General features: G+C 31.3%; 1 pseudogene; it reads right to left on the bottom strand.

Annotated features, from left to right (window-relative positions):
- Window positions 1-2,947: 2,947 nt before the first annotated feature.
- Window positions 2,948-3,070, bottom strand: LOC126026423 (uncharacterized; annotated as a pseudogene).
- Window positions 3,071-16,221: the final 13,151 nt, after the last annotated feature.

The following is a 16,221-nucleotide window of genomic DNA, read 5'->3' as shown; positions in this document are numbered from 1 at the left end:
AATCGAGCTCCCATACGATCCAGCTATAACACTCCTAGGAATATAGCCTAGGAACACAAAAATACAATACAAAAATCCCTTCCTTACACCTATATTTATTGCAGCACTATTTACCATAGAAAGACTCTGGAAACAACCAAGATACTCTTCAACAGATGAATGGCTAAAGAAACTGTGGTACATATACACAATGGAATATTATGCAGCTGTCAGGAGAGATGAAGTCATGAAATTTACTTATACATGGATGTACATGGAATCTATTATGCTGAGTAAAATAAGAGATAGAGAGAAAAACACAGAATGGTCTCACTCATCTATGAGTGTTAAAAAAAAGAAAGGCATTCTTGCAATAATAATTTTCAGACACAAAAGAGAGATGGGCTGGAAGTTACAGCTCACTTTCTGAAGCTCACCACAAAGAGTGATGAGTTTAGTTAGAGAAATAAGTACATTTTCAACTATCATAATAATGAGAATGTATGAGGAAAATAGAAAGCCTGTCTATAGTACAGGCTGGAGTTAGGTGAGGAGGAGGGAGATTTGGGACATTGATGATGGGAATGTTGCACTGGTTATGGTGGTGTTCTTTATATGGCTGAAATGAAACACAATCATGTATGTAATCAATGTGTTTAAATAAAATATATATAAAAAAGAAACTATTATGCATGAATTTATGCCAGTATTAAATACTAAAAATTATACTAGACATCTATAAAAGAGATAATGTAATTTATAGTCAATTTCATTGTCTACAAATGTACTTCATAAAAATTTTGTGTCCTATATATTAGTTAAATACATGGAAAGTTTAGTAAAGAGATCATCAAGGGATAAAATGGAAGGGATGCTTTAAAAACACGCTGGCAGATAATAGTATTGATTCATAAGTAATTTCTCACCTTCTAATGCAGGGCCAGTAGACTTCTTGTGCAACATAAGATGTAAATTTAATGAGAAACATAATTTGATAACTACAGGATTATCGATGATTTTCCTTCACTGGAAAAGCAGCAATAAACAACAACAAAATAAATCTTTGTAAGTATTAGCCAGAATCAGGTTCACAAGATGGTTTAGAAGCAATATTTAAAATTAAAAAAATTCTATGAGATATTCAGTCAGCAAGATTTATCCTAAATCTGTGTTGAGTTAAAGATTTGATATAATATATGCAGATAAGTTCCCTTGAGTTTTATAAACACACTACAATGTATTTATGAACTCCCCATAACATTGTGTGAAATTTATGTAATAATAATGCAATGTGATAAGTAGAAATTACTATTACCTCAGGAGTTGGCCAAGCAATAGATCTATTCTTACAACAACTGATTCAGAATAGTAGACTATCTCTTTATTCTGTTCATGAATTTTGCATGACACGAAGTAGGATTTACTAATTTTTATGTTTCAATAAGTGCAGTGAAGTTAAAATAAAATACTTGCACAAACATTTATTTGAAGAGGTTTTATTTGAGTGATTAGGAGATTAATATCAGATACCATAACCTAATGAACTGCATAATCTAACACTCACTTTTATGGCTTCAAGTAAGAAGGCAAAATTAAGTATAGTACAGTGGATAGATTACTCGCTTTGTACATGGCCAAATGCTATTTGATCCATGGTCCCCCAAATGGTCTCCCAAGTCCACCAAGATTGATCTTTGAGTTTAAATGTCGTAGTAAAGTCTGAGCATTGCTAGATATGTAACTCCAAATCCCTAAAAGTAATAACAAAAGAAAAGCAAAGAATATACACCAGGTTTTCTTTTCCTTACTATTGGTAAGAAAAAATTAATAATGTTTTAAGAGTGTTTTAAAACTTACTTTGTTACTTGCAAGTTTATCAGTGCTGTGGAAAAAAACAAGTATTTATTCAGGACAAAAGAGCTTTCTATTCTAGTTGACACTTTCATTCTGAAACAGATTTGTGTTTCTGAGAATTTTATACTTCATAAAATAGTGGCCCATTATCTGCTGATAAAGATCATTATTAGTAAAATTCATTCATTTATTTAAAAAAGACAAAAAGCTCTAACATCACTGTTAAAGTTGTACTCCCTGTCTTAATTTTTCTCTGCTTTAGTATGTAAAAGTTTGAAGTCACTATTGTTTATATTTTTCTTTAAAAACACTAAATACCATTTATCTATGCAAATAGAAAGGAAATGTTCTTTTTCTGAAATGAAATTACTGTATAAATCTCAGGTCTGTAGATGTAAATGCCATTTTATTGTTCAGGCCAAAAGACAAGTTATTGCTTTTGGAGTTGTGACTTATTTTTTAATTATATACATTCTCATGTATACACATCTCCATCCATATAAAATATAGATGTATAAAAGGGACATATATACTTTATATATGTATATAGAGATATGCCTAGACAGAAGCATACATATTTTAGTGATTTATGGTACACATTTTTGTTTGTATTTTCCAATGGGTTATAGTTGTGTATTTTTGCAATTTATATATAACATAAAAGCAGTTAAGGCAAAGCTATATAGGTTTAATAGAAAATATGGAAAGATAATTTGACACATTGTGTTGAGGGCTCCAGGAAAATAGTTTAGGGGCCAGGGATTCCTGCCTAACCAAAACTGTACTGAATTAATTACCCAGCACTGTATACTCCCCTGAACACCATTGGGTTTAAATAGGAATGAACCCTCAGCATAGCCAGGCATGGTTAGTCAAACAAGAAAATAACAATAGAATAGTCTCTGGACAGGCAGTATGCTCAATGGTTACTCCTGGCTATGCTCCCAGAAATTGCTCCTGACTTGGGGGACCAGATGGGATGCTGAGGATTGAATGCAGGTCCATCCTGGTTCAGCTGTGAGCAAGGAAAATGCCCTAACATTGTGCTATAGCTCCAGCCCCTTATTTTAAATATTTAGACAGGATAGTATAGTTCATTTTTTTCTTTTTTTTTTTTTGTCCCCCAATTCACAGTACAGACCAAAGGGTCTGGGATGTGGTGTATATGGGGTGCATTTACTGTTCCTCCACTTTCTATACAGTCAGTGCAAAAAACACAGCCTGTGCTATAAATAACACAATAACTGAGAGTATCTTTTCACAATTAATTTTTAAATTTGAAACTATCTTCACTTTTTAAAATACAAATAAAAATATTTTGGAAGACTAAATAGTCTGCTGATTATGCTATTTTAATGTTGGTACTTAATTTATATGTTCCTTTCAATAAAAATAATTTATTGGGAAATTAATTGATAGCAATTTGTCACACACAAAGATAAAATTTGTGAAAAAAGGAATGAATAAATGTGAATGTCCCACATGCATTATTTGTTCAATACATATATATCTCCCAATCTCCATCAAAGTCAGTTTTTCTTCCATCTTAATTGCGCTATTTCTATGGTTCCTCTTATAAAGATTTTATAGGTACTGGAAGATTACTCTGAATTTTAATTTATTCTTGCCTATTTTTACTTAAAGTTTTGTAATTTTATCTACACTAATAACCAAAATAAAGCTTGGGGTTGCCTGTAAATTTTAAATCTTCACAATTATTCATAAAAACTTGTACTATATATGCATAAAGTATACCGTAGTAGTCAATTTTATTATAGCAATCTCAAAAATCACTCTATTTAAAGTTTTCACTTAACAACATACCACCAATTAAAAATTTCACACACTGAGAATATTCATAACACATTTATTAAACAATCACTTTTAGATAGTGTGAGATATAGTAGTTTTAGGACAACACAATATAAGATTTATTAGAACACTTATACTAATGGCAGAAACCATTCATGCTCTTCTAAATAGCAAGCCCAAAATAAACTCACATAATAAAAAATTTAATTATACACATATACATATAACTTATATGTATATATGTGAATGATATTAAAAATAAACACACAAACCAGTTAATCTATTTTAATCCTGCTCATTGACTTGTGTTTACTTCCCATCCTTTCATCTCCACACTGGTGTTTGGTTCATAGGTGGTTTATAATTCATCATTACATTCAGTGAAGTATATGGCTCCTTCCATTCACACACAATGAAATGCATGTTTGGGGACCACATAACTAAACAGAAGCCTTTCTTGAATATCAAGGTATTATTTTGAGAAATCTCCATGAGACTGCAGCTGCAGAAACGTCTCTCACAGATTATCAACTCTGTCAAAGGCAGTCAAAGAAAGACAGTCAAAAAGTATTGGCAATTTAAGGAGCACAAAAAGAATTGTGTCTGCATTATAACTGCAGGAGAGCTGGTGGGAAGGACCTGCAGTAGAGTTTAGTTAAGAAAGCCTCAATGTCCTATATTCATCTTGTTTCCATTTTTATATGTTCAATATGAAGCAAAGAAAAACTTGATTCTGCATTCTTCATCATGTAACAAACTGTTATGAAGATTATAATCTTACCACTGAAAAGAATCAGAACTGATTATGGAGCATTTAAACATTTGCAATTTGAAGAGACTTATGTAAAAGGAGGCAATTTTGTCAAAATATAGAGATAAAATCATAAACAAATTGATAAGAAACAATTCCCAGGGACAGGAAAATTTGAATCATAAATTTCTTGTGTATAAGGTAAAACAATATGATGGATCATTGATACTGAGCAGGATTGATATTTTCTATTGGTAACAGACTAAAACAAATTATTCATAAGCCAGAGAACTTAGAAACAACATTTAAGAAATTAAATTTAATAATTTTCATTATTATATTAAATAAAAATAAAATAAATGTAGATTTATGTATTTTTCTATTAGATGAAATTAATTCTTGTTATTAAAGTTCTATGATTTTCTACAAATACAAACATCTCTGAAACTACAAAGTCAATTAAGATATTGATCAGAGGTGGGAGCCAAAGAGACAGTACAGCAATTAGGTGTTTGCCTTGAAAGCAGCCAACACAGGACTGAATGTGGTTTGAATTCCGGCATCCCATATGTTACCCCAAGCCAGCCAGGAGTGATTTCTGAGTGCAGAGCCAGTAGTAATCCCTGAGCACTGCTGCCAGGTGTGACCCAAAACCCCAAAATAGATAGATAGATAAATAGATGTATAGATAGAGAAATATTAGATAGATAGATAGATAATAGATAGATGACAGACAGACAGACAGACAGACAGACAGACAGACAGACAGACAGACAGACAGACAGACAGACAGATAGATAGATAGATAGATAGATAGATAGATAGATAGATAGATAGATAGATAGATAGATGGATAGATGGATAGATAGATAGATCATAGATGTTGTAAAGAGTGCAGCAAGCATGCTTCTTGCTTGTACATGACTGATGTGGGTAGGATATGAATCACCTAATGTTCCCTAGCACTACCGGGAGAGATTTCTGAGGGCAGAGCCAGGAATAAGCCCAGAAAAAATGTCAATATGGCCAAACTCAATCAAAATAATATCATAAAATATAATTGAGTAATTTTAGCTTCCTTCCCTCTGCTCTCCTTTGTAGTGTTGTATTGGTTTATAAAAAATCACTAAAAACTCTGGACATGAGTTTTAGGATACAGGTGGGGTGCTTGTGTTGCACTTATCTGTTAGATCCTGGCATCCCATATAGTCTATTGAGTCTACTACTAGTGATTTCTAAAGTTAGGTCAAGAGATCTTTACTTAGCACAGCCAGGTCTGGCCAAAATAACAACAAAAAGAAGAAAAGCAAACAAAAGAAAAGAACAAGAGAAAAGAAAAGTAAAGACAAAAAATTAAAAAAAAGATTCTTAATTCACTTGTATTACAATAAAATTATTATGAAATATTCCATTTCTATGGGCTGGAGCTGTGGTGCAGAGGGTAAGGCATCTGCCTTGCTGGTACTAGCCTAGGATGGACCATGGTTTGATTCCCTGGCGTTCCATATGGTCCCCCAAGCCAGGAGTAATTTCTGAGCGCATAGCCATAAGTAACCCCTGAGCGCCACTAGGTGTGCCCCCTCCGAAAAAAAATTCCATGTCTTAACTATAGAAGATACATAATGTTTTATTTGTATTAAGCTAGAATTCAACATTTATATATGGATATTACTTATAAATTTTTATTGTAATTGAACTCAGAGTTTCAGATATTTCTTCTTTTGTTTTTCTCTGCCCTTAACATGCTATATAGGTTGAGTTTTGAACCAGCACACAAAAGAAGACAGGTAAATTGAAGTCTTAAGCCTGAGTGTTCCAGAATCTGAACTTATTTGGAAAGAGTTATCAGATGTTGTACCTTTTATGCATAGTAAGACCATACTGAATGATAAGGTTATACTGAAATAGAATAAATCCCTATACCAATATGACTAGTGTTCATTTAACAAAAGATGAAAATGTTGATTAGCATGTAATAATGAAAACAAAAATTGGACTTATCTGCAAGAAAAATAAATGCAAAAAATTCTGCAAACATTGGAATCTTTACACAAAATGGCATCTGAACATTGGTTTCAGACATCTAATATTCAGAATAGTAAGAAAACAATTCTTTTCTTTTAATCCTTAAATTTGTAGAGCTCTATTACAGCAACCCTAGAAAACTCTGATTCTACTTCATCTAACCTTTGTAGTTTTCTTGGTTTGGTTTAATTTCATGTTCTGAACATTGATTTTATTGTGTACCGCAATGAATTCAGAGGCATGATCTTTTGCTTTCATTAACCTTAGTTTTTGTTTTGTTTTATAAAAGTCAGGATAAAAAGTGAAATCTTTTTCTTGTAGCTTTCCACATAGAAATCAAGGGGCAATTGCTAAGCAGTAAATGAAACTGTTGGGAAGAGCAATGTGACAGTAAATATAGCAAATAAGGCTTTTGCCTTGTTGGCACATGGACAACCAGGGTTTCATCATCACCCAGTATAATCCCCTGATCCTATCATAGTGACCCCAGTCCCTAGAGCTAGGAATGAGTCACATTGTATGTGGCAAACAAAACAAAGAAACAGAAAAAAGGAGGTGATGATAAAATGAAGAGTTTTTTCATATTATGTCACTTACACGTACCTATAGGTACCTATAGGCTTCATAGAAAAAAGTTAAAGTGATTTGTATTCCCTTCAGAATAACTTGAAAAATAAATTAATATCTCGTGAAATTTTTGAGTTGAACTTTTATTTTGGTTCAGAAGGTATATTAAGTATTAAATTTAGTGACAGGTAAATAAATCTAGATCTATCAAATATATATTTATCTATAAATATTTATTTATATATTATTGCATATACAAGCTTAGGTATTCATATTGAAATCTATGAATTTTTCTATGATTTATAGGAATAATTATACATATTACTATATTAATAAAATTGGCCAACAACACATATGGAAAAAAACTCAACATCATTATTTTGAATTATTCCAAATCTGAGACAAATTACTCCCTCTCAGGTTTTTCTACTTTCTTCTATACTCTGACTTTAGACTTTTATGATGACATGTGCAATGTGCTTGGTCAGCAGGCAGTAAATGTCTCATTGAAAAAAGGGACCAATAACTAATAATTAAATAATATAATAGTGACATTTTTAAACCAGTTATTAAAAAGTCCATTCATGTTGTTAAATGTTTTATGTAGGTTTTTTTTTTAAATTAACAATATTGCTGTCAGGGAGAAAGAAGCCTACATTCTAAAGATATCAAGTTACCATATAATATCACACAGATGACAATATCTTTAGAATGTAGGGTTTTATTTATTTTATTAGTCATTAGTTCCTTTTTCCAAACACTTAAGTCTACGTCTTTGACTTTCTTTTTTTCCTTTTTTTTTTTCAGGCCACACCCATTTGATGCTCAGGGGTTACTCCTAGCTAAGCCCACAGAAATTGGCCCTGGCTTGTGGGGACCATATGGGACACTGGGGGATCAAACTGTGGTCCTTTCCTTGGCTAGCACTTGCAAGGCAGACATCTTACCTCTAGCGCCACCTCATCGGCCCCTGTCTTTGACTTTCTTAAACTCATCCTAGGATTGTTGTGCCTCCCTCCACCTTCCTACCTATCTAACCTGGATAGTGAGACCCTCCCACAGCTGGAAAGCATCTGTGGTTGATAATTTAAGGAATTTCCTGGGAGGTAGGGAAGGAAATGCAACAGAGAGAGAAATGACAGAAAACATGGATGGAGAGGAGCAAGAAAGAGGCTGTTTAGCTTTGGTGGTTAGGGCCTTATAATAAAGCTGATGTCTCCTAAAACTTCATGACTGCTGTGGAAAATTTCCTCGCTGTTACCATTATATCTACAGATCTGCCAGGCCATAGGGGCTGCAGGAGCCTAGCCGAGGAGTAAAGCTTCACCATCCATCCACCACTGGGACTTTTTAATTTTTTAAATACATCATAGGATTTTTATTTAAAGTATTTAAACAATTGCTACTCACTTTGAACTATAGATAATTTTGTTAAAACTCCAGAAGATTATAATATGACAATAATCATCATGCACATCTATAATAATAATAATGATATAAGCATAAAAGTTACTGAAACATTCATTACATATCAAGTTTCTATGTGCAGAGGTTTCAGATTACATTTTTTTTCTACACACTTATATATTTGCTCTTAAATGTCAAAATGTTTATCAAAACTATGACTTTATAAGTTTCCTGGTTAAAATGTTTGTAAATTTGAAAAAGTGTAGGATATTTAGAGATACCAATATTTGTTTTGGTTGCTCTGGCTTTTGTTTAAATATTAATTTTCTTAACTGACAGTATACAGAGAAAATATATTATAAATTTGATCTTAGCTATAAATATTCAAGTTTTTCTATTATAAAATTGTTCTTCAAAAGTTTGAGTTATTTAAAATGTTCTATTGATTCTTTTTATTTTCCAAGAAAAAACTACATTTAATTTAAAGTAATATAATTTGTAAAAAAGCAGGAATCTTTATTTCCTTTATATATTTTTTCATTTATCCTTCAATATTCTCTTTCTTCCAATTTAAATATTTCTATATTTAGCTTAATTTTTTGCCATTTTACATTTAGCATATACATAAAAAGACTTAAAGAAAAATTAAAGTAGTGTTTTTGCAATGTAAATAGATCATCTAAAGTAAATCCGAGCTTTGATTTTTAATTAAATTTATTCTATTTTTAAAACATCACCATGCTTGTTTGTTTTGATAATTATTTGATTTAATCTGTATTTTCTTAGAAAATTATTTGAGATATAGTGAGTACTGCCTCTTACAAACAGAAATAAATATTGTTTGTTTCAAGAAATATGAGATGATAGATTTAATTTATAAAATTATCATAATTAAAATAAACTTCAATTCACACAGTAATTATTTGCATAACTTATCCAGAATCATCAATTTATTGAAAGCAAATAAAACTTACTTAGGAAATGTGTTGCATAAATATATATGAACAGTTCTCTAAATGTTATAAAAATAAGTGTGTGTCAATAAGATTCCACTAATCAGCTAATAAATGGTTATAATTATCATCACTGGAAATAGCAAGTGCCTGTAAGTTTATAAAGCCACCAGAAGTCTTGTACACAATTGGGATAGTAAAATTAAGTTTGGATGCTTGCCAAACTTCATGTACTTTACTTTTTACTATATGACAGTGTTATTTGAATCTTATAAAGTTACTCAAAGAGAAAAACATCAGTAAAATAATTTGTATAAAAGATTCATGTCTTATTTAATAATCAATGAATAAAAGTTATAAAATGTATGATATTGGGAAGGAAAATTCTTCCATCCCAAAATATGTTAATATATATGTATATGCATATAAACAACCTTGAAAAATTTATTTTTATTCCGACTTAACTGAAATTAAGTTTCAGTAACTTAAAATCAGGTATGTATCAGGGTATATTATCTTAGAAAGATCTTATGAAAAATTATATAAAAATAATGATTTTTATATAATATTTTGCAGTTCCTCATTTTTAATATCTAGGTTTTAAAATGTATTTATGGCCCTTACAGCTACTGTGGGAAAAAAGAATATACAGAAACAGAAAAAAAAATGAAATGGCATTACTTGTTTTATCCCACCAACTACAATGGGAGTCTTCAAATATTTAAGACTTTACAGATCAATAAAAGCAAAGAACATTTTTGAACATTTTTATTTACAAAAAGACATTTTAAGTACTTGGTAAATTTTAAACAACTTTAGATGCCTACGCTAATTTCCATACCCTTAAGGCAGTTTCAATGTGAATATTATCTAGTCACACAGGTTGTCTCTCCCTTCTAGACTGAAGTTAACTCAGATTGTTTCATTACCATATCCACTGCTAAACTGCATGAAACATTAGCATCTGTTCCAAAGTGAAGATCCCGGGGGCTATATGCTGCAAAACTCTGTAAGTCCCAGTGAATTTGAGACAAGACTTCAGAATCCCCAACTGTCTACAGAGTAATTTACTTTTTAGCAGTAGGAGGTCTTGGTCTGAAGAAAGAGTTCTCTTCGAAAAGATTTAAGTTTAGTTACAAAGAATACTTTTTCCCTACAAGTCTGATGTATCTTACCATATCACCCCATTTCATAATTGTGACTACAGAAAAAAATTGTAGATTTAAGTATATTTTGTATATTCATCAGAAGAAATTAGATAAGCAAGTAATTTAAGATTTTTGCTAAAATCTTAAATTGGTTATAAGAGATAAATATATGCTCAAAGAGTTAAAGAATAATATAGAAAATGAACAATTTACAAAAATAACAAAAACTAGCATTTTGTTAGTAGAAGCCCCCTGAAAGAGTTAAATTTATTTCCCAAAATTATTTTCAACCCACCCATTCTCACTCACATCCCATAATTAACATTCCCCAAGATCCTATTATTCTCAATCTTATCTGATCCTTTTGGGCCCTATCAGCTCCCTGGAAGAATCTACTTGCTATTGCCTATCAAGCCCACTTGGTCCTTGGAGTAATTTACTTTTTGGTAAGACCTAACTGCACAAGTCCTGTGGTGATTTATTGCCTAGAGTTTTTTTCTTAATTCCAGTTTCTTAAAGGAGATATTGCCATTTTAAAATTTTCTTCTTCTGTCACAGTGGTACTGGGACTCAGTAAAGTTGATCTATTTTCCCAGGACTAAAGGAACCTTCTTTTATTACAGTAACAGCACCTGGAGTTCTACAACTACACTGCTCAAAAACAGTGTTTTCCTGGGTTTCTGTTTCTGGGATATGGCTCATTATGTGACATGCCACCCAGTTTAGTGTCTTGTCCTTGACAATATAAATTATTTAAAATTAAAAACAAAAGAAAATGAATAAAACTTCACTAGATATTCTGTTTAATGGGGTGAACAAAATAATAAATAGAGTTTGAAAAGGTTTTGTTTAATTCTTTGTTTTTGTTATTGTTTTGTTTTTGGAGGGTTCCCCCTCCAGATGATGGATTAAAGGAGAAGTCTTCATCCTTCTCAAAAGTTATTTTGAAATAGTCTTCATTAAATGTGAAAAAGTACAACAGTATTAAGATAAGAATAAGAAAAGAAGAATAAATAAAATAGAATTAAATCAAAAAGGAGTGGTAAAGAAATAAATTGAAGAAGAAGAAGAAGAAGAAGAAGAAGAAGAAGAAGAAGAAGAAGAAGAAGAAGAAGAAGAAGAAGAAGAAGAAGAAGAAGAAAGAAGAAGGAGGAGGAGGAGGAGAATAAATATTCTTAAAAACATATGTATGCTTCCCTTTAAAATTTTAGGTTCACAACAAATTTTCTGTGAGACCAAAAAAGTGAATCAGCATAGACATTGACCAATTTTTGATCTTTGTTAGATTACTCAGAACTAGCATTTTTTGTGCCTTCCATTCCTAAAAGAACAGTAGCCAATACATCATATCTTATATTGATAATATAAATTGCAAATAAATTTTCATTTTGCACAGTCTAAAGAATTAAATTTAACAAATATTTATACACTATAATTTGTGTATATGCATATATATTTTTCTCTGTAATTATGTCACATATGTAATTTGATGCATTCACTATCATAATGGAGTTATAGAACTGTGATATAGTACGACTTATTAGGGGTAAGAATGTAATTCAAAGAAATGGTTAGGAGAGCCTAAAAAAACTCTTAATGATACTCATCCAACTGAGTTAAATCACTTATTCATAGAGAACCAATTGGTTCTCTGATGCAACTTCTCCATAAGATTCTCAGGGGCAGCCTGGACTTTCTTAAAACCTACAAACTAGACTATGTGATGGTTCAAAAATTTTCTATTGTCTATGTTCAGTCCATTACATTCAATTATTCTAAATTTTTGTAATTATTTTGGCACTATATTGACAATATTGTAAATAATAGGATTTTATGCATAACACATTCTAACATTACAAGCACTACAATGTCCAGTAACCTCTCTCCATTTCTTACACACTCCTACCCTCCCTTGTGGTAAGCTTCCTATAGAAGACCTTTTCAGAGATTCTGTTGTTTTTTGGATATTTATTATGCCCCTAATATGTTTATTTATATCCTACTATGAAAAACAATTCTATGTCTGTTCCTTCCCTTCTTTTTCTTTTTCTTTTTTTTTCTTTTGATTTTTCGGGCCACACCTGTTTGATGCTCAGGGGTAACTCCTGGCTAAGCGCTCAGAAATTGCCCCTGGCTTGGAGAGACCATATGGGATTCCGGGGGATCGAACCATGGTCCTTCCTTGGCTAGCGCTTGCAAGGCAGACACCTTACCTCTAGTGCACCTCACCTGCCCCTGTTCCTCACCTTATAACTAGCTTTACTCAACATTTTATAGTCCCGACCTTCCATGAAGCCGCAAATATTATGATTTTTATCTTATCTTACATGAAGTAGTATTCCATTGTGCATATGTAGCATAGTTTTATCATCCAGTCATCTGTAGTTGAGCACTATGGTTATTTCTATATTTTAGCTATATATATTTTACAAATAGTGTTTTAGCCCCTGGTGCAGATACTTAGAAGTGGAATTGCTACATCATATAGAAGGTCAATTACTAATTTTTGAGAAGTGTCCATAATATTTTTCTGTCAGCATTCCACTCGTAGTGGACGAAAGTACCTGTTCACCCATATCCACACTAACACATTCTGTTTTTATTTTTTGTGATGTGTGTCAATATAGTTGGTATTAAATATTATTGCTCTGATTTTATCCTCCTGATAATAAAAGCTGTAATGCAATTTTGTATTTCTTTTATTCATCTCTATGTCTTATACAAATAAGTTTATTTTTCTCCGTAATTTTTGATGATCTAGTTTTTTTCTTGTACCAATGTTTTTTGTTTTTTGAATAAATTTTTATTTTAATTTATTTTTGAGGATTTTCCAAAACCTACATCCAGCAGGGATCAGTTCTTACACTGCAATTTCCACTAAGGTTTCATGCTTAAAAGGCTTGGGCGTAGATATGGGGCGGCAGTAATTAAACTTGTGTTGACTTTTTGCAAGGCAAGAGCCTATCTGCATTACATTGTTCTGACTCTGTAATAGTGCATTATTGCATTAACTGTAATAGATTATTTTCCCAGTGTCTGTGATATAATTTTATTCTCTTAATTAATATTTTATAATGCAAATGCCACTTATATTTATATTCACCTTTTGTTCAACTTTACTTGGCCAATTTGCTTGACCGATTTTGCATTGAATCCTTGAAAAATTTCTAATTTTTATGTCGTGTTGTGTTTTACTTATGTTTTCCTAGCAATATATAATTTTTAAGATGATTCTGCCATATTTTTTATTACCTTTAAACAAACCTAAGCTTTGCTTTGTTGCCTTTCAATTTAAAATATTGGATGCTACATATTTTAGACAGGGGTCCTCAAACTTTTTAAACAGGGGGTCAGTTCACTGTCCCTCAGACCATTGGAGGGTCTGACTATAGTAAAAACAAAACTTTTGAACGAATTCTTATTCACACTGCATATGTCTTATTTTGCAATGAAGAAACAAAACAGATAAAAATACAATATGTGGCCCGCGGGCCATAGTTTGAGGACCACTGTTTAGGAGAAAGACAATCTAATGATTTATGTGCCATATTGTCCATTTCAGTGCAGTCATTTATGTATTTCAGTTGGAACAGACAAAAAATAAAGTGAAGTTTGAATAAGTATTTCTCAACTTTGAGAAATCACCACCCAAATTAAGGGCATAGAAAGATGTGTAGTTAGATAAATAGATAGATAGATAGATAGATAGATAGATAGATAGATAGATAGATAGATAGATGATATATTGGTAGATAGGTAGATAGATAGATAGATAGATAGATAGATAGATAGATAGATATAGGTATATAGATAGATGACAGATAGATAGATAGATGATAGATGGATATATATATGCATGCATGTAAATTATGATTATACTGCTGGTCTGACACAGTTTCCATAATGTTTTTGCCCTTCTGTGTATAAATATATTAAGTAGTAATGAGTTATTTGGATAATGCTATATGAAAAATTTTTTACAGATTTAAATACATGATTTAGAAGGAATTTTATAAAATTAGCAATTACTAGTTAAAAATTAACCATATTGTTTTAATTTATTCTAATAATTTTATATAAAATTATATGAATCATTAGTTTATGATAAATGGTATTAAACCTTAAAATTCTAAGCTTCTCCAAAAGACTTCTATAAGGGAAGGCATTAATGCTGGCCTGACATTGATTTGCTCCAGAGTGGGTTCATATGACACCCAGGAGACTTGATAACAGCAACAATTGCTTTCAGGGCAGGGTTCTCTGCATTGCCACCTAATCATGAAATGAAACCAGAAGATGTTCTATGTCACCTGAACTTCGACATAGGATCTGTACAAAAACCAGGATCTCTAATTATAGAAACTTGACTATGACAACAAGTATTACATCATAATTACTACATATTTTTATTGGGACTACAGAGAAAGACTTTGTGGGTACACAACTAAGTATGACCAGAGCCTATAGTTTTTCTTATGACAGGAGGCTTTATGGGTAAAGTCTCCCTGTTTTAGGGCAAAGGTTTTTTTCTTTTTACTTTCTCCCATTAATAAATTATATATCATAAAATATCATAAAATATGACATTTTTAGATAAAAGACTTATAAGTAAATATAATTTATGCTTTTCTTCACTGATCAAATGAGAGTAGTATAAATTTTTATATATTTTGATATAGAAGTGCCTTTCCTTGTGATTAAAAGATTTTATCAGAATACTGTTATACTATAAATTATTGTATCTTGTAAAAATGCTTGTGAATACTTGGTACATGGCTAGTTAAGAAAAGATCAAAGTATTAAGTTAGCAATATAAGAAATGTTTTGAATCTATTAAGATACATTAAAGAATGCAACCATATGTCTCTATGTGTTCCTAGTTTTAAAGTAATAACTTAGTAAGAAACAAAACATTTGACTGCTAAAATAATAACCCATTTGTACAATCAGTTTCATCAAACAGTAGCCCTTTATTGCTAAAGAAATTTTATTGATTTAAATATTTTCTCTATTCACAGATCCACATGTCATCACTCAGCTTGCTAGGAATTAGAACAGACATTTTCCTGAGAATATTAAATAGCTTCTTAGAACATTTTGTTGCAACTGGCTAAACACATGTCAACTTTGAAAGGCTTGAATAATAAAATATAATTAAATTTAAGTTAATAATTTAAATACTTATTATATTTTACTTTTAACATCTTTTTTGATAGAACACTTGGAAATGCTCAGGCATTACTCTTGGTTGTGTACACAGGAATTACTCCTGCAATGCTCAGGGACTCTTTTGGATGTCAGGGATTGAACCTAAGTCATTTTGTGCAAGGCAAGTGCCTTATCTACTATACTGTTTATATATCTACTCCTATTAATCATTATTTTTGAGAAAAGATTCTCATAGCAATGCTCAATCTTAAAATGTAAGACTGAATGTTTATTTCAAAGGGATGGAGGATTCAGGAACCATCATAGTCACACTCTAAAGAGTTTAAACATACATCCCAAGTAATATTTATGAGCCTATTTCTGTTTTATTTATTATCATCTTATTTTAAGATACACAATGACAGAAATATTAAAGTTTTACTGCACTATAGTAAAGTGGTTGTTCAACATTTGAGAAAAGCAGACAAATTGCAATATGTATCTGTTAAAGAAACACATATTCTTTTTTGTTTTTGTTTTTATTTTATATAGGGGTCACACCCAGTGACACTCAGGG

The sequence above is a fragment of the Suncus etruscus genome, chromosome 13 (assembly GCF_024139225.1).
Source record: "Suncus etruscus isolate mSunEtr1 chromosome 13, mSunEtr1.pri.cur, whole genome shotgun sequence".
NCBI classification, from domain to species: domain Eukaryota; kingdom Metazoa; phylum Chordata; class Mammalia; order Eulipotyphla; family Soricidae; genus Suncus; species Suncus etruscus.
Note: the sequence above shows the minus strand (reverse complement) of the source record. Positions and strands in the feature narration are given on the sequence as shown.